Consider the following 20621-nt stretch of genomic DNA (forward strand, 5'->3'; position numbering starts at 1 on the left):
GCTATAGGCTAACAAATTATTAAGAAATTTTCAGCCTAACTTTCATGCTTGATCCTTCAATTTATCAGGCTAATGATTGTGTCTTTATTTAACTAATTTTATCAATTTCTCATGCCATCTTATTTTTCGATATGTAATTTCAAATTTTACATGTAGAAAATTTGCCTTTTTATTTTAAAATCTCAAAATTCATTTTTAGAATTCTACTATTTTGCTTATATTGTTTCTTTTTGTTTTATTGAGCAGTTTACATTCTGCATTAAATTTCTTTTTTTCAGCGTATCTGCTCATTTCAACACTATCTTTCTGAAGCCGACTAATATCCTTTTTGCTGTCTACCTACCTTTGAGTTTTGTCTCATCTGCCAACTTTGAAATAGTGGCCCCTGTGAGCTCAAGTCCCAGTCATTAACATATAATCATGAAGAGCAGCAGATCTAATACTGACCCCTGAGGACATTTGCTGCATATTTCCTTCCATTCTGAAAAGCAGTGCTTCATCTTGAGCCTCTTGCTTTCTGTCCGTCAGCCAATTTCAGTCCATTCAGCCACTGTCCTTTGTTCCCTTGGGCTTCAGCCTTGCTAACAAGTTTATTAAAGGCACTTTATTAAATATCTTTTCACTCCACATGCACGGCAACTGCATTAACCTCATCAATTCTCTCTGTTACTTCATTAAAGAATTCAAATCAAGCTTGGCTCTGTTCCAACTATGTTTCAAGCATGTTCAGATATTGAGTGGATTCATGGCTTCCTTTATGTTTAGACATATCCAATTAAATGGTGGGGCTTAGAACGGTCATTCATTTGGGACTTTGGGCTAGCAATGTCCACAGTTGTTTCAATTGTTTCTTTCATTAAACTAAAGCTCTATCCTAGTTGGCAATGTAGATATTGATACAGCATGCTCTTTCCTGTTAGTTGTGTTTTCGACTGGATACATTAAGAATTTTGCTGTGCTCAATTGCTTATGGGAACATTTGGCACTATTTCTGCCTTGGGTGTTTAGCATGCAATTCGTACAATGCTTCAGCTTTATTAAGTTTATACCTCATAGATTCATTTGAATCATAGTACAGTTACAGCAGGAAAGGATGCCAATTAGTTCATCAAGCTTGGACTGCTTTTGATACATCCAGCCAGTCCTTGCCTTCCAAGCCACCAGCCTCCATATTTAATAAAAAACCTTAACAATTTCAGCCAGCTGCAATAGGATTCAACTGATATAAATTCCCCTCTGCTTTCAAACGAAGTCTTCCCCTTTGTGAACCATTGTTTCTATTTCTGACCATCCATCCCCTGTCTTAAGGCTCTTTTCCATTCAACCAGAGGATATCCAACATTTGACCTTTAACTTTTTGCCTTCCCACCATTCAAGTCTTAAGCAGTCTTTCCAGGTGAATCAATAGGCATTTTCAAGCAGGAAAAACACCCATCTGTAAAGGCGGAGGTACTTTGCCCTTACGCCTAAATGCGCCGTGGCCAGCTCTGAGGTGCCTATTCCAACCCTTCTCGGGGAAGGATAATCGCAAGCAGCTGGTTAGGGGCGGGCTGATGATGCCATCAGCCCGCGACCCATCTCCCCACTCACCCCTCTCCCTCCATGACCCCCTCAAGGCAGGGGCTGGTGGGAGCCGTTGGGGCAGTGGGGACTGGCAGGAGTTGGCGGGAGCCATTGGGGCAGAGGAGGCTATCGGGAGCCGTCAGGGGACAGCTGGCGCGGGCCGTGACAGCCTCACTGGGCCGCCTTGACCTTTGGGGCCGCTCTCTGCAGCTCAAAGTGCAGCAGAGCAACGGCTGTCTTCTCTACCCATAATCCTCCATGCACCTGGAACTGTTCAGGGAAACACAGAGCAGTTCCAACTGCATGGGGGATTATGGATAGGGAAGACAGCCATTGCTCCGCTGCATATTTATGACAGGTGGTGCTACGGCACCAGTCGCTGCGTCTCCGTTGGATCCGGAAGGCGCTACGAGGCGGCTCGTGATATGAATGTGACGCTGGAGTAGCCTTTTAGGGCTGCTGTCTGAAAGGTAAGTTTTAAGTTTTTGATCCACTCTTTTAGCTGGCCTCCAGGTGGAGGCCTGACATGAAATGGCCTATTAATTCACTTAAATTTCTTCCCATCTACTGTCATGCATTCAGTGTTCACAGAATGATTTCCTCTACAATAGAGAATCCAAATGCAGATTAGGCATTTGCTTTGCAGAGCACATACATTCACGCTGAAGGAGTAATCATGAGCTTCATCTTGCCTGCCACGAATTTTTTTACCCTGCTTCCACTATGACCTATGTGACTGTTGCCTCCTGAACATTTACAATGAGACCCAATGCAATCTTGAGCAAAAACATCTCAACTTCAATCCAGGCACATTGTAGCCTTTTTGAATTAATATTGAATTCTCCAATTTGAGATAACTTTCTCATTTTTTCCATGAATCATCTGGTGATTTTTGGCTTGGTTTTTCTTTCTCTGTTAGCTGGGCATCTTTTTGCATTACACCACACATGCAAAAAAACATACTGTGCATCCAACTGCCACATTAACCCCATTAGTCTGTCTCTATCAGAAATATTCTTTTTGTTCTGCTCTTCCTTCTCCACCTTCACTGTGTCTAAAACTAACACTTTTCTCTTTTCTGGTTTAAAAAAAGAGCATCAGACCACAAATATTAACCCTTTTTTGCCTTCCATAGATGCTTGACCTTAAAATATTTACAATTTTTCTATTTTTATTTTCAATTTTTGGCCTCAGTGGTGTTTGTTTTCATTTTCATTCAGTCAGCCTCATTCCTTCCAGCTCTTTTATGATAGCACTGCAATATATTTTCTTTCAAATTTCATTCTATTTTCTTTCTGAAAGCATCAATTCTATTTTCAATACCTTTCAAGCTTTCCCTTGTGTTACACTTTTGTGTTAAATGACCCTAAATCTGTGTCCTCTGAACCTGGTCCATTCCAGTGCCACCATCATGCAAATGTTGTATTGATATATAGTTAAAATAGTGATTAAATTTTAACATTATATATGCAAATACTTTTATTTTCCCTTTTTTTCCCCCTCTCAAATAAGCTTGTACGTGACTTCCCTTGGCTGGTAAGGTTAGGTGACTGAAGTGTAGGATCAGTCAATAGTTAGCGTAACGCTTAGGATAGAGCGGTTAGCGTAACACTTTTATTGTGACAGTGATTGGGACCAGGGTTCAAATCCTGCGCTGTCTCTAAGAAGAGTTTGCATGTTCTCCCCGTGTCTGCATGGGTTTTCCCCAGAGGCTCTGGTTTCATCCCACCCTTCAAAATGTATCGGGGGTTGTAGGTCATTTGGGCAGCTTGGGCTCATGGACTGAAAGGGCCTGTACTGTGCTGTATATCTGAATTTAAATTTTGCTTGCAACATGGAATTTCAGATTGTATCAGATTTTCCCTCTTTCTGAGGCAGCACGCCCTGTTATTATGAAATACTACTTAATATGCAGTTACAGAATTTAAAAGCATATATGCCAACTGTAGCAGGAATTTTGTTGAATTATAGATATCAGGTGTAGAATGTAACCTTTAATCCTTCTGAACTCTAACTACAGGTCAGTAATTTCTTGTAATTTAGGGGTTTTCAACTACTTCGAATATTTATCTTCATTTCATTCAATAACAGTGATCTTTTTTAATCAAGTGAATGTGCTTGTTAGAGACTGTTTAGGGAGAGGGAAGTGAGATGGAACTGGGATGTAATGAGTTAGAGTGCAATTCTATTTACATTGTTACCATGAACTATGTTGTTTCTGAAACATTTCTTTCAGTGATATTTGGAAGGGTCTTTATACATTGGTTTATATATAAAGGGGTAGATCCACATCTTTAATAGGTATTGTATGTGTGCACAGCACACAAGTGGCCTGGAAGGATTTTAACTTTGCTTTATCAGCAATGTGACCTTGAAAATTCTCAGGATCTGCATGTGCAAAATAGAACTGTTTCATACAGTAAACTGTGATATGCGGTTCAGTGTACGTGGGGGAAAATGGAATTTAGAGAACCTGACCTCTCTTTGCTAACATTGGGCAGAAATATTAGAGAGTGACCTTTTAATGATGTCTAGTATTTTGGTTTAATCAATAATATGAAGACGGATTTTCTAAGTCTTGTATTGCTGCCTGTGGGAGTTAGCAAGACACAAATTGGAATGCCATGTTTCCAACATTGCAATAATGTCGATACTTCCAATGGAAAACCAAAAAATACTGGGGGAGAAAAACTCAGCCAGTCAGACAGCATCTGTGGAACGAGAAGCAGCCAACATTTTCGACCTGAGTTGCTAGGTTTTTTCTTTTCTCTTTTTACTTCAGGTACCTCTAAGTTACTTCTTTAACTGTAGTATGCTATTGACTATTCTCCTAAAATAGACTATAAAAATAATTTTCTTGTTTTGAGCATTAACAAAGAGCATACACATTCTGACCTTTAATTGAGGTAATAAAGTTAATTGTTAAAATAAGTCTCAATGCAAAATAATCTCTTCTATTATTTGCAGAAATGAAGAGGCAGAAGCTGTCGGTACTAAAATAGATGATTTAAGAGAGATGTAAGTACATATTGCAGTACTTAACAATTTAATCACTCAGCCTTGCTCATGAATAAAAAAATTTGATAGAAAGTTTATTTTTCTCTCTCCCAAAAAACACTATTGAGTTGAACATGTTATTTAACTGTCTTGATAGAAAGTAGTTTTGAATTTTGTGTTTTTTTAATGATTTTATGAGATGTTTTCAATGTTCTTTCGCTTGTGAGCTATTCTGCACATTTTATTTTCACATAATACATTTTCCAATGAGTCTCCATAATCCAAATTCTAGAAGGAAGGTGGAAAGGCAATACCATGTAGCTTTGTGATAGCTATGTATTTATATTCTGAACAAGCTTAATTATGAAGTAATAACATAGTAATGCATTCTTAGCTTCCTTATTTAATATTTTTCTTTGACTTTGATGTTAAAAAGATGCAGTTCTGGTAAAATTAACAAAATAGTATAAAACCAATTTGTAATATGGATTGATGCATAATAAGTTTCTGGGGGTATTTTTCAAGGCAGTTGATTAAGCATCAGTTGTATATTTTTTTTTATTTCTCAGCTTCTAAATTTGTTTATACATAATTCAAGGACAAAATATATTCATGTAATTATTTTAATAACCAAGAATTTAAGTTATTGTTTGGTGTTAAATCTCTGGTCAATAATCTCGATTTTTAGCTCCCAGAACAATGATGTCAGGAGTATTAATTTTATTCATCAGTGTACGCACATTTCTAAAATTATTGATTCATGAAGTATTTCCTTGTATGATTAATGATTTTTGACCACTTGATGTACGTGGTTCATTATGTTATGTGAGTTTAATACAGATGGCCATTGTTACAATGGTTTGAAATTCCATTGTTACATAATGGTTGCTTGTTTTACATTTGCAGCTAGAAACCTTTAAACCTGTTCTAATTCATTAAAAAACATTTGTGATCGTGTTCAGAAAATGTTTTGGAAATAACATGAGGCATAAATATGCACAAATGCACACACTTCTCACTATCTAGAGCCATAGTGCCAGAGTTTGACAGTATGGAAATAAGCCCTTTGCCTCAACTTGACTATGTACATTAGTGCCTTCATTTGTCTGCATTTGGCTCACATCTCTCTAAACCTTTTCTAATCATGTCCCTGTCTAAATATCTTTTAAATGCTGAGGAATACCACTTAAACTTGGGGATAGATTGCATAGCTTTGTTCATGGGAAATAATGTCTCACGGATTGGATTGAGTTTTTGAAGGGGTGATGAAAAAATTGTGAGACTGAGTCATGGACTGTGTGAACTTTAGCAAGCCCATTGACAAAGTCTGGAAGACAAGATTGAATTAGATCAAGGGTGAGCTAGCCAATTAGATCAGAATTGGCTTGATGGTAGGAGGGTAGTCTCTTTTATTTCAGATTTCTAGCAACTGCAGATATCTATATCTTACAAATATTGCTTTTTACTTCTCCCTTCTCTGCCTTCACTCATTCTTCTTTATTTATACCTCCTCCAGATAAATTAGCTAAATAGTCCTAAGTTAGCCACCACAATTTACCATTCTATTTCTATTGATCTCCACCCTGCCACAGATAGTCCATTTGTTCTATCCACATCTTTCCCCCTTCTCTGCAACTTGAAACATATTTCTTTTATAATTATCCTGGGTCGAAGAAAAAGTGGTGTGAAATCTGAAATGTCCACCTTCTTCCACAAAAGTGGCTTCCCCTCCACGACCATCAACTCAGCCCATCCACATCTCCTCCATTTCCCGGTCATCTGCCCTGGCCCCCTCAGCCGTCAGACACAACAAACTTAGGATTCCCCTTGTCCTTACCTACCACCCCACCAGCCTCTGCATCCAACACATTATCCTCCATAATTTTTGGCGCATATGACGTGATCCCACTCCCAGTTATATCTTCCGCTCTCCTCCCCTCTCTGCCTTCTGAAGGAACCACTTCTTCCGTGTTTCCCTTGTTCAGTCATCCCTCCCCACCAATTGCACCTACCCCCCAACACCTTCCCCTGTGGCCGCAGGAAGTACCCACACCTCTTCCCTCATTACAATTCAAAGCCCCAATAGATCTTTCAAGTGAAACAATACTTGTGTATCTGCGGGAGTGATATCTCCCTTTGTGGCCTTCTCCACATGGAGAGACTGGGTTCAGACTGGGAGATCGCTTTGCTGAGCACCTTCCCTCTGTCTGTTTCAGTCACAGGGATCTCCCAGTGGCCACTCCCATACTCACATGCTTGTCAATGGCCTCATCTACTATCCCACCAAGACCACCCATAAATTTTCTGTCTGGGCCCTCTCCAACCGGATGCCATTAACATCGACTTCTTGGGTTTCTGCTAACCTATTCTCCATTCTCCCTCCCTTCCCTTTCCCCTTGTCTTTTTTCTCCTCAGCTCTCCTCCCTCTTCACTGAGCCATCCCTCCTCTCCCTGCATGCTCTTGTGCCCTCGCTCCTTTATCCACCTGCTGCCTCTGGGACCGTGTTCCTCCCATCACTCCTCCCACCCTACCATTTTGTTTGGACGCTTGCTGACAGTTTTTCATACCTTGATGAAGGACTCGAGCTCAAAACGTTGGTTATGCATCTTTATCTTTGCTATGTGAAGTACACTGACTGACCAGCTGTGTTTCCCCAGCATCGCGTTTTTACTTCAACCATGGTGTCTACAGACTTTTGTGTTTTACTTCCGACTAACCTGAAATGGTAACTACTTTTTTAATAAACATGTCTGGCCCTGCTCAGCATTTCTCATTATATTTGTTTTTATTTTAGATTTTTAGTACTTTGTTTTCATTTTGAAGTCTTTTCTTGTTGGATCATTCAAACCGTTGCACCAAATGAATGACCAGATACATCCTTATCATTTTGGCTAATAAGGAATAATGTCTGAATTTTTAAGAGATAACCATTTCTATTGTATTAAAAAAAGATTCCCAATTGCTCTCAGGTAATACATTGGAAGATTTTGTAATGTATTTTGGTTCAATTATTGTGAATCTAACCAGTAGGGAAACTTCAAAGTTGTTTTTACTTCAAAGCCTGCAGATATTTCTGGTCTTTTAAAGGATTTTGACAGTATACATTTTTCATTATGTGAGTTCTTCAGGCAAGGGACACACTCAGAAGAAATGCGCACATCCAAGTAGAGCTGCAGGGGGAGTGAGCAGAATGGGCATGCTTTGAGGATGTCTACCCCTCACGATAAAGGATTGGAGAATAGGAGAAAGGAGTGCAGTTATCTGAAAGCATACTTATTTAGGGAGTTATAATGTAACAAGGCTCACGATTAACTACCCCACAATTATAATATTAAGACTTTTCCACCAGAAATCTACCAGTAGTATCTTTTATATCCTGAAAGTCTGTGGTCTGTTAGATGTGTTCCTAACAGTGTTTTCAGCTCATCAATTTGGTGCTGCCTGCCATGAGGTTCTTCCACTTGCACCTATAGTGAATGCCCTGGATGTTTTCTTTGTCATGTACCTCCTGCTGTTTTGCCTCTTGATTTTCTTTTTGCTGAAGGCCCATGGGCAAACACTCTCCTTACACTTTTTGGCATGTTATGTTGTAAATAATGGATGGCCTATTAAATGAGAGAGCTGAGTACCAGAGTACTGATGATGCTTTAGCCTCATTTTAAAGAGGCAGTTGGTAAACTCCACTAAGTGTATAATTGTGGAGCCAATCAAGTTTCTAAAGGCAGAGATCATATAGGAGTGAGAAACTAGGTGAACAAAAAGTAGCTTTCTTCCCCCAAAATATATCAATTGGGGCAATATTTACCCTGAAATGGGGCAGATAACATACTATTGTAGATTCCAGGAATGATCATTAAGAAACTCCTCTAAAAGTTGTTTATGGCGTCACTAGGTACTTTTGATAACCTTATGAGTGAGGAACTGAGCACACTGTCACACTGAAGAGCTTGCACAGCATGACTTTTTATTCCAAGGGCCTGTCAAGGCTGGATCAGCAAACTTCTATTGGCAATTGCTATTAATCAGCGAGCAGTCACTCACAGACCCTGCGCTTGTCAAGGTGGCAGTCTTAAAGCCACCGATGGTTTTTACAGACAGTATGAAGTATATTGTGGACCGCAATCTGAACATTGAAAACAAACTGGTGAGAGTACCAGGACTTTCTATGTCTCCTAGCATGGATTTCCCTGCATGCACCCTTAAAGGTAATTTCCTAGTTATGAAGAGCCAGTGGAAGTCAGTAGAAATGTCAATAGTGATTGAGAGAAGGTTTCTGAATGAGGGTGGCTGAGCCTTGATGTACTCCTCCAGTGATACTTTGGGGCTAGGTGATCGATCTCCACCAACCACTGGTTTCATTCTTTATTCAAGTTTCTCATCAAGTCCCTTCTTGATAAATGCTACTTTGATTTCAAGGACAATAATTTTTATGAAACTTGTGGAACTTAGGTCTTAGGCCACACTTAGATCAGTGGTGAGGGCTAGAGTTAGTTGGTTTTGGGAAAACTCAAACTTGGTCCTCATTGAATAGATTGCTGTTAAGTATAAACTAATTTATTACATTGTTAACGACATTTTCCCTCAATTGACTGGATTGAGAATTGACTAACTGCAGTATTAAACCAGACTGGATCTATTCTGCCTTCTATTGGAAATTTTCTAGATTCAATAAATTAATGATTGCCAAATCACTCTACTCTAATAATCAACAAAATATCCAAAACCACAATTGCCAGTGCTATCAAGTGACAATTACTCACTGATAAGTAAAACACGAAAATCTGTAGACACCATGGTTGAAGTAAAAACACAGAATGCTGGAGAAACTCAGCAGGTCAGTGTCCTTTATATCCAAAGTTAAAAATACATGACCGACGGTTTGGGCTTGAGCCCTTCATCAAGGTATGAAAAAAATGTTGACAGGCGTCCTTTTTCCATACCTCGATGAGGGGCTCAAGCCCGAAATGTTGCTTATGTATTTTTACCTTTGTTATATAAAGGACACTGTTTGATTTGCTGAGTTTCTCTGGCATTGTGTGCTTTTACTTCTATTCACTGATGCCCAATTTGAGTTTCAATGAACCTATTTGGCTCCAGATCTTATTTCTCCCTCCGTTCATATTTGGACTTTGAATTCTAGAGGAAAACTTCAGTTACATCTTTCAGAGGAATCGTGGAGAAGATTTTTGGATTGGTTAATATCTCTTCAATATGTGCTTATCATTCTTTGATTCAGTTTAAAGTGGTACATTGGGCTCCTATGTCGAAAGACAATTGGCCTGTACTTTTTCTAAGGTTAGCCCTATTTGTGATCTATGTAAATCAGAAGTGGCTTCTCTAACTCGTATGTTTTGGTCATGCCCTATGTTGGAGAGGTACTGAATAAATATTTTAAAGATTTTGTCAGCTATACTGGATATTAGTTTGCAACCTAACCCATTAACTGTTATTTTTGGAATAATAGTTCCAGAAGTGGGATGAGTTCTCACTTCCATTCATTGGGTTGTAACTTTTGCTATGTTGTTGGCTAGAAGAGCTATTGTATTTAAATGAAAAGTTTCTAATCCACCTACTTTAACTCAATGGTTCTCTCAAATTATGTCATGTTTAAATTTAGAGAAAGTTAGGAGTCGTGCATTTGATTTCTGTTAAATTTGAAGAGACTTGGCGACCTTTTATAACTCCACATGACTTAGTTTGTATAATTATTTTCTCTTCCGGACTATATTTAATTTTATTTCTTTTCTCTTTGTTGGGGAAGACCAGATGCTTAATTCTCAGGCTGACCAGCCTTTTTTTCTTAAATTAGGTCAGGTTTTACATAATAACTTTTTTACTTTTTTATTTGAAGACTTAATTTGAGGAGATGAAAACATATTTGCTAATTTTGGTGTAATATGTTATATGATGTCATATAATGATATTTTTTTTCTTCTTGATTATATACTCCTATTCTCCTCATGTATTGTTTACCTATAATATGATTAATTTAAAAAATTGAAAAAGAAAGAATTCTAGAGGAGAGTTAAAAGTGACTGCTCTCAACACCAAGGCAGAATTTGATCAAATTGAAGGTCCTCTGGTCAAATTGAAGATAATCAGCGTTAAAGAGACAGGAGATTAATCGTTCCCAAAGGAAGATAGTTGTTGTTAAAGGCCAATTAAACCATCCTCAGGATATCACTGCAGTTCCTCAGAGCAATGTCTGGGACCATCACTCTTCAACAGCTTCTGCAGTGACCTTTCTTCCATCGTAAGGTCAGGGGAACATTTGCTGACGATTGCAGATTTTGAAGGAGACTTGGCTCAGAGAAAACACTCTGAAATGTGTTGATGCGGGAATTAAGTATTTATCTCCATCCTGAGAGAATTTATCATTTACTTGAGATATTTGATTAAACGACAATCACAAAGTCTCCCACCACCAATATCCCAAGGATCGTCACTGGTAGAAATTCATTTAGGGCACCCGTGTAGATACGGTGGCTAAAAGAGCATATAAGAGGCTGGATGTGCAATGACAAGCAACTCACCTCTCGATGCCCCAAAATGCCAAACTTGTAGGACCGAAGTTGGATAGGAATGAGGGAATAGCCTGGATGAAACAGCTGGCTTGGATGGCATCCCATTAACCTGCCTAAACATGTAATACTCTCCACCAGTGACACACAGTGCCTGCAGGTAGTACTATTTACAGAAGAGTGTTCTATGGATACTTGTTCACTTACACCAATAGCACCTCCCAAATCAGCAACTTTTAACAAAAAGGACAAGAGGTACACCACCACCTGTATGTTCCAACTTATCATTGTGACTTGGGAAGAATATTGCCATTCCTTTATAATCACTGGAACAAAATCCTCCAATTCACTACATGATAGGTACTTAGGAGTACTTTCACCACAATGACTGCAGTATTCCAAGAAAACGTATGGGGTTAGTAACTCAATTGGTCAAATTTGGGAAGCATGGGGTTGTGGGCCAGAAGGGCTGTATCTCTCAATTAAGTTTAAAAAGGCAGCTCACCATCAACTTCTCAAGCACTTAGGGATTAGCACCATTTATGTTTTGCCAATGTCTAACTGCATTTGAGTAGGTGGCATTCTGAGTTACAAAGTAGCCTCTGTCTCTGGCATTTTTCCGAAATTATAGGAACAAATGCTGCTCCTCTAACAGGATGAACAGTGAGCTACATTATTCCAGAAAAAAAATTGGGCCTCTGCACTCACAATAAATAAAATACGTAATTAATTTATTTTCATCGATATTTTATTTATAATCCAAGGCAATACAGTAGTATACATCAAAAGTTGGTGGCATATAGATAATGAAATCAATCAATCTTATGTTGCTTTTGAGGAGACATTAAACCACAATGAACACTCCTTTCTCTACCATTGGAACAAGATGTTGATATCTACCCTATCTATGCCTCTCTTACCTTGTATACTTTTATTTCAGTTATAGAAATACGAGTGCAGTTCAATTGCTTTCTGTGTTTGTGGGAAGCCACCAGAACCCAGTTAATGAAATGCCTTATTACTGAAATCAAACACGATGAAATAATTCCCGCTGGAGCAGAGTTTGGTTGATCCCTCCAATGTAGAGATGAGCAGCAAAGAGTTGCTTGGAAAGATCAAATGATAAGGAAATTAGACATTAATCTTCAGGAAGTAAGCAGTTCAGGCGCCATAGCTTGGCTGAAGGTAATTCCTGAGTCCAAAAATGCATTGCTCATCAAAGAGGCTCAAGTAAGCAGTGTTTGGCCCTATATCTAACATGAGCAATTTGAACTCTATATCTCAGGAGAGATAAAAAAAGTAAAAGCACAATGCTGGAGAAACTCAGCCTGTCCTTTATATAGCAAAGATAAAAATACATAGCTGACATTTCAGGCTTGATTGAGAGCAGCAGAGATTACAGATGGGGAGGAGTGAGAAAGAATCCCATGAACTCTCTTCAGAGTTTTCCCTAAGCAAAGATATGCTGGCATTGGAGAAGATCCAGAGGTAGTATACGAGAATGATCATAGGATTAATGTATGAGGTGCATTTGACAGTTCTGGGCCTGTATTCAGAGGGATGAAGAGGAATCTCATTGAATGTTAATGAATATTGAAATGTCTGGATGGAGTGGATGTTCAGAGGATATTTCCAGTCATGGGAAAGTCCATGACCAGAGGGCACAGCCTTAGATTGATAGAATGACCCCTTAGAGCAGAAATTAGATGAAATTTCATCGACCAGAGAGTGGTGAATGTGTGGAATTTGTTCCCACATGGGGCACATTCACAGCAGAGGTTGATAGGTTCCTGATTAGTAAAAAATTGAAAGGTTACAAGGAGAAGGCAGGAGAATTGTGTTGAGAGGAAAAGTGTATCAGTCATGATTCAAATGGCGGTGTAGACTCGATGGGCAGAATGATCAAATTCTCCTATGTCTTATGGTAAGATGAGGTGTATGTGAAAACTCCTTGGTAGTAGCCTATTCACTATTGAGAATGCTTTGCCTCGTGTGCTCAGTTTCCTGACCTAACCTCTGAGTGTCCAGTGTTGGCCAATGTGACATCTCCAGTAATACCATCAATCTCACTTCTGTGATGCAATGAGTTTTTGAGCAGCCAAGTGCTGAAAACACACACTCTCACGTGTGGAAGGTATCTGAGCGTGCTACTGTTAGCTCTGAGGCTGCCAGTTAGGTCTCCAGTGTCAGCTTTGTCCCTTCAAATAATGCAAAAGGCAAAAAGCTTGCAATGTGCATTCTTAATTCCATTGAGTCTATTCCATGACAAATGCAGAATGCAACTTTCAACTGCAATTTAAGTCAAACAGTGCATGATCAATGATGGGAAAACAAGTGATGACACATGGAATAGCAGAGCCCAATTTTGCAATTGGCATGATTTCATCTGAAAATAATTGCTGTCACGGTATGCTCTGAGTAAAATGCAATTTTCCATGGTTAGCATTTATAAGGATTTCCAATTTCTCAGCAACTCTCTTTTGCAAACCAAAGTGAAAAATTAACCTTGCAAATATTGATCAATTATACATTTCTGAAGATTTTAAAATTTAAAAAAAACAGGTTGTCACATTGCTCATGGTGGAACCTTCCTGTGAGCAGTTTGGCTGTTTTGTATCTTTCTTCACAATTGAGACATTAAAAGTATTTTTTGGCTGTAAGGTACTTTTAAATAATTTATAAGGTATTAAATGAATGAATGTCCTTTTGTTTTTTATATATGTAATAATGACCACTGCTCTGCTGAGGCTCTGGATTTTCCTGGTCTAAAATAATCTGATCAACATAGACTGTAATTTATATAATGATCTGCCTCAATTTTGCAGGTTCCCTTTGGATACCCAATTGATGATCTCACAGAAACTGCAATTGGGTACATGCTATCCTAACACTATGCAGAAATAATTGTGGGAAAAATTTGAAATGGAAAACATTAAAGGCAAGCCAAATGTGGTGTAAAATGAAATAAGGGTATACCCCGCTTTATGAATACTGTACTCACTTTATGCAAATTTGCCTCTACGAAGAAACCTGTGTTCACTTTCCGAAAAAAAAATTGAATGGGTTTTCACTTCAAAAGTGGCGAATGTGTCTTCGCTTTATGTCATTTCAGCTTACAAAAGGTTTCATAGGAATGCTCTACTTTCGTAAATTGTGGTAAAACAAGATAACATTTTAAAATTGAAGATGAATTTGAATGCCAACAATTCGCAGGCTTCCGATGGCATTGGAGTGGTTTTTGTGGTCAGCTACGAGCACTATTGTCTTGTGCTGAAGTCAAGGTCTAAAAAAAATCAAGTTGTTTGGGTAACAGAGTAGGAATTTGTAGAAGCCGCAGGGAAGGTTAGCTGCAATAAGGCCCTGCCATTGACAACAATTCTGTGTCATGACAGGCAGGATATGTTGCGGCGAGACATGAAATATACCCACAAACAAACCAAAATAAGTCACAACTCCAGTCTTAAACTTTTAACTTTCAAAAGCATTTTGATTCGGCATTGTAAAACCATAGCACAGTACATAACTATTTAAGAATGGTAGCATTTATTAAAAATCTCCCATTTGATTTTTTTTGTCTTCAAAGTGTATATTTTAAATTTAGTATTTTAAGAAACTGCCAACATCTTTCATGATGTGAGGATATTACTTTTTCATAAGTTTCACGGTGATTGAGGGGTTTCAGGCCCTCTGCAACGTAATGTCGCTGATAGTTTTTCTTATAAAAGAAAGATCAGACTCTGAGATTAAGCTAGCAGTGAAGCAAGTAACTTGAAAGAGTTGAGAACTATTATAGGAACCAAGAAGCCAAGAAGCCAAAGTGCAAAAAGCCAAGTAAGGAACTCTTTATACAAAATGCAAAGCACTATGCAAGATTCTAAACTATGACTTTGAGAAAGTGAAAAATGTGTAGGTACAGGTATCTGAGGATAAGTAAGAAAGTAATTAGAGGGGGTTTCTGAGGGCAAGAAAGGTCATCAGGCTCTGAAGGCTTCCATATTGTATGAGAGGTTTGTATCTAGACCTTGGGTTGCCAATTGAGTGAACAGTTATTGGTGCGGTTGCAGAGGATGTGGAAGTGATGGATGCAAATCTGTGGACACTCAGTGACTCTGACAGGACCTCTCATTTGCTTCTCTTTCCCTCTTACTGTAAGGGGTGCCAGGCATCACTAATGGTGACTCCGTGTCTGCTTTATGGGAGGCAGAAGGCAATTTCGTGTAATTTTGCATGTTCTGTACTATTACATGACAATAAAGGAATCTTGAAATTAAAACTTGTTCCTCTCAACACTTTACGGCACAATTTTAAGTCCATTGTCAAGTCAGATTTATTGTCATCTGATTGTACAAATACAACCCAATCAAACAGCATTCTCCGGTCCTTGATGCAAAGCATGCGGATGCACAACCAGACAAATAATATAGACGCAGGACAAATATTTTATCTATAAAATTAAACAACATATTGTTTTGTACAAATGAGAGAAAATGACAACTCTCTCCAAAAAGGTGGTATTTCTTTTTATCTTTCTGGCAGGAATGATTCCGGAATCTAAAGTAAAACACAAAAGTCGGCAGACACTGTGGTTGAAGTACAAAGACAAATGCTGGAGAAACTCAGCAGGTCAAACTGTTGACTTTATGATATTGACCTGACTATTCTGATTTCATGTTCACAGTTTTGATGAGGGCTGAAAGGTCCTGTACAGTAGATATTTTGTGTCATTTCCCCCCCCCCCCCCAATAATGTAGACAAAAAAAATTATGTTTGTTTCCAGAAAGAACAAGACCAAATTCACTTACAACAATTACTGGTTGAATTGAAAAAAAAATGCAAGATCACATTTTCTCTCAATAAGATGGTGCATGAGAAATCTGAAGAGAACAGAAGGTAAACAGAAGCAGTCCTTGTGTTGTAATATTTTGACCATTGGCATATTTCATATGTTCATTCCGTTTTGGTTGACTAATTGCATTTGGTGCTTTTTAATTTTTTTTTTCTGTGGCATGACCATATCTGGGAAATAATTGCTCGACAACGTAAATGTCTTATTTTGTAATAACTCTGAGTTATTACTGGTGCTATCATTATTCTGTGTGATGGCTCTGACTTGCCATTCACAGTCGTGGCTGTCAACGTGCTGGTAAACCAGTAGCTAAATGATGAGCTCCTGAATTGCAGGAGAGCTTTCTGGGATGCAATTCATTACCGGGGCTTGGGGAGAAGGGAACTGGTCCAGAACATGTACCACACATGAAACAATTGAAAATAAAATGTTCACAGCTAGCTTTGTTGACTATCAAACTTGTCAATACAGATGAACGCCTAAGATTTAACAAAAAATAATTAACTACTATTTAAAATATAAAAATAAATTCTAAAATTAAAAAAATAAATCACTTGAAAGAATATAACAAACTACATTAAGAAATCTGAATGACTAACATTTGTCCCTTGTGTTTGTTGTTTTACTTTGAAATGACGTTGCTAGGTTTAATCCATGGTCTAACAGATTCAGCAGGTACCCATGAAATGCAATACATTTACTTTAGCTGCTGAAGTTCATAAGGATCCCAGAATCAGGGGATTATTGGAAAATCACAAGCAGATAAGCAGCCAGCTTTCTAAGTTTAGGTGCACCTCCTAAATTTGAGACAATATACAAATAAATCCTAGTAATTAAAATGACCATGTCTGACTCGCTAAGTTTGATGTTCGTTCATATCCTTGGTTTGAAGGTCATATTATTGAGTGAGCAAACAGTGACACTAAACAAAAGGGGAGATTATTATAGAATCAGTGATGGAATTACTACAGAAGAACATGACAAGAATTAAAAGCTGCTAAGCAGAGTAGAACAATGAAGGTTAATTTTATAAAGTGAAATTTGTGAATGTGATTTGATACCAGCACTGGTGCTTTCAGGAATATGTTGTGAGGACATGACCGTGCACATCATTAGCCATGTTCAGCACTTATGACATTTTCATCATCAGAATGAACATCTGAGATAATAAAACACTTCTGAAGCAGAATAAGTAGTGAAATACATGAAATTAGTGATTTTTCTGATCAATTATTGACTCACTTTCTAATATTTATCAGACTGCTTCAGAAGTATCATTCTTTAAAAGAGGAGGTTGCAAATCAAGTCAGATACAATGAGATGACCATTGGACAAGGCTGCAGGATGCCACAGAACAAGTGGCCACTGTCAGAAATATCAGAAGATTTATGAAAAGCTTCAAGAGGGTAAAACCTGCATCCTTTACACTACAGCAAAATGATTCTTTAAACCTTCCTTTTACAGTGGATGAGAGGTTTGAGGCAATAAATAAAAGTTAAATGGAGTGATTGTGTAACATGACCAAATCTATAGCCAGGCAGGAGTATAGGGTTACCTTTCACTGTGTTGGTATTGCTAGCTTCTAGACATTCACCTTTGATCTGGCTTCAGGTAAAAATTTCTGAAGAGGCTTTTGATGATTTTTTTTGACATAATCTCTGGCAGATCTTAAACATTTAGACACTCCAGTGTGGCTGAAAATGTCAGTGTATTATTACTTTTGCAAAATAATCTGACGGTTGTAAAAAAAAATGAAAATAATTTATTTATGTCACTGAAACTTTCATAACCACACCATCATTTGAAACAGAAATTTAAAAACTCAAATCACTTAAAGCTCCAAAGGTATCAGGAACAGGTATTCATTAATGTTACTTTAAAATTATTTCCCCATTTTATTAATTATTGAATTGTGCCAAGTATCTTGAATGCACTCTAATATTTAAAATTCCTCAGTTTTCCTGGTATTTAAGTCAATGTGCAAGATCACTTATCAGTTCCAACAATTACATTTTCTTTTAGTGTGAAAAATATGGGAAAGTTAATAAAAATGTAGAAGACAAAATTCAATCTTTTTTTAGCATTTCAAAAGCAACTGAATGAACATAAATGGAGAAACTCTGCAGGTCAAACCGTGTACTTTATATAGCAAAGATAAAGATGGAGAACCAATGTTTTGGGCTTGAGCCCTTCATCAAGGTATGAAAAGTACACAGTTTGACCTGTTACGTTTCTCCAGCTTTGTGTTTTTACTTCAATCACAGAGTCTGCAGACTTTCAGGTTTTACTGAATGAACATAATGATAATTTGATTGTGAAATGGGTGTATTTGACTGATGTGGCCCTGGAAGTATTAGTAACTTTTGCAATATAAATACAAATACATTTCTGTTAGGAATGCAAACATCAAGGGCAATATGACTTTGATAAACACTTGAAATGGCCAAATAAATTGTAAGACAGTGAAGGATGATATCAGAAGATTACTAACTAAATAGTCATAGAACTTTACAGTGTGAAAACAGAGCCTTTGGCCCAACTTGGCCATGCCAGCCAAATTGTCTATCTGAGCTAGTCCTGTTGCCCTTTGTTTACCCCATATCCCTGTGAACCTTTCTGATTCATGTATCTGTCCAAATGTATTTTAAATGTTGTAATTATACATGCATCTGCCACTTCATCTGATAACTTGTTCCATATACCTAGTGTGTGGGAAAATAAAACATGGTATTGGCATGTATGGACAAGTAAAATTAACCTATTACTTTACCACAATTTTTCATTGTTGTTTTAAATGTGTCCCTTAAATCAATGGTCCAGATTCCAAACTGTTTGGCTACTGATTACTATTTGGATGGTGAAGGAATATACAGAAAATGTACTGACACAAAGTAATTTTTTATGAGTGAAAATCAAATATCACTATACATGGAAAACTGGTAAAGAGAATATGCTGTTTTGAAGGATTTCAAAAGGGAACAGCAGCTATTATTTATTTTATCCTTTGCATTTTTGGTTTTTTGAGTTTTGTGTTGAACTATCTTTATGCTCAAGCTCTGGATGGGTGGCAGTCTCAATAGCATAGCAGTTGAAGTCATTAATGAGCTACACCTTAATGTAGTGTTCTACATTCTAATATTTCATCTGCATGCCCTTGTCGATCCATTTGGTGTGTCTCTAACCCCTTGAAGTCCTCCTCAATCTTCTTTGAATCTCAAGCCTCTATCCAGCAAACTTGGATACAGTATATTTCATGTGGGTATTGTTAGGTCTGCTTTGTTCATGAATGAGTGAGACAAACACCAGACTGAGTCGAAATCAGGGTTCTTTGTTCTTTATTACCGGATTGTAACACTTGCGACTAACAATGTTAGTCGGAGAATGCATTCTGCCGTTATCAGCAAAATGGTGATTTTTTATACCCTTGGATACGTGCTTAGAACATCATCATATCATTACTTGTCCAATGACTAAAACTGTTGCTATCCTTTCCCTGCTAGCTTCCTGCCTCTCAATCCATCAATGTCTCTCTTATCTTGTAAGTACAAGGATGCATTCACATCTTGTTACAACCCTGTACAGGGTAACTCCTTACACATTCCCATCTCATGATGTTTTACCTTACAATATCCTCATATTTTGAATAACTGGAGCCCAGCCGTAATCTTTGTGGCTGGCTCTAGTTATACCCTCCCAATACAAAACAAATCTTATTTTGTTCATTTTCCATCTGTTACATATTCCTCAATCCATGCCAGTAGATTATACCTCAATACCATGATCTCTTCTTTTTCTTAACAACTCTTGTTATTTAACAAAAGCCTTGTGAAAATACAAATTTATATTATTCACTTGTTTTCCCCTTTATTTTTTCTGCTAAATACAACCTCAAAAGCAATTTTTTTGTTCTCCATCAGGTCAGCCTGAGTTGCATCTCATCATTTGGATGCCCATTGCTCTGCCATTCTTTTTCTACCCATATTGCTGATTGGTGGGCATCACTTGGCTGTTGTTGTTTCTATATTAAACTACATTTTAAAAGTACTCTCTAGGAAAATAGTGAGGACATTTAAAAAGGGTGGTAGAAATGTTGTTTTGTTGAAGTCTTTCTGCCCTTCTTCATACATGATCAAACATACATCTGGCTACACAAGGCAAGGGAGGAGGGAAAGAATATACAGTTATCTGGAGAGATGCTGAGTTTAGCTGTAATTGAATAGAAACAAATCCACAAATTATTTGAGATGATTACCCAATCATTTTGTATAGGTATTGCACTCTTTTGGTAATACTGTATTCCTTTATCATGCCTCCAGATTTGAAAATGGCTTATGGTGTGCAGGAATGGTTTTCCTGGTTTTACTTTATTGAAGTTTACTGCCTGAAGCCTACATTTTGCTTGATTTTTAAAAATTTTGTCGGCTTCATACAGGTTATGGTATTATATAATATACATTGCTGGTAATCCACTCACAAGCGGGATGTACCATTAAATTTCCAAGAATCAGCATATTGTCTGAACTGCCCATCCCATAGAACTTTGGAACAGAAAATACAAGTCCAGATATATTTACTGAATAGGTAAGTTTGAGCGTAGGAATGAGCACCTCAACACTTCCTCATTAATCAGGAAGGTGCAGGAGCACCTATACCTCCTAAGGAGGTTGAGGAGGGCAGGGCTACCAGCTCCCAT

General features: G+C 37.8%; 1 long non-coding RNA gene across 1 annotated transcript in view; it reads left to right on the plus strand.

Moving 5' to 3' along the window:
* The first annotated feature begins 4533 nt into the window (after positions 1 to 4533).
* Positions 4534 to 20621, plus strand: part of LOC138743898 (uncharacterized) — a 46466-nt gene continuing 30378 nt past the window's right edge. Inside the window, exons 1-3 of the long non-coding RNA XR_011345102.1 lie at positions 4534 to 4581; positions 15860 to 15972; positions 17188 to 17334. This is a non-coding gene — a long non-coding RNA (uncharacterized lncRNA). The remainder of the gene's footprint in view (positions 4582 to 15859; positions 15973 to 17187; positions 17335 to 20621) is intronic.

This window comes from Narcine bancroftii, chromosome 10, assembly GCF_036971445.1.
Source record: "Narcine bancroftii isolate sNarBan1 chromosome 10, sNarBan1.hap1, whole genome shotgun sequence".
Lineage (NCBI taxonomy): Eukaryota > Metazoa > Chordata > Chondrichthyes > Torpediniformes > Narcinidae > Narcine > Narcine bancroftii.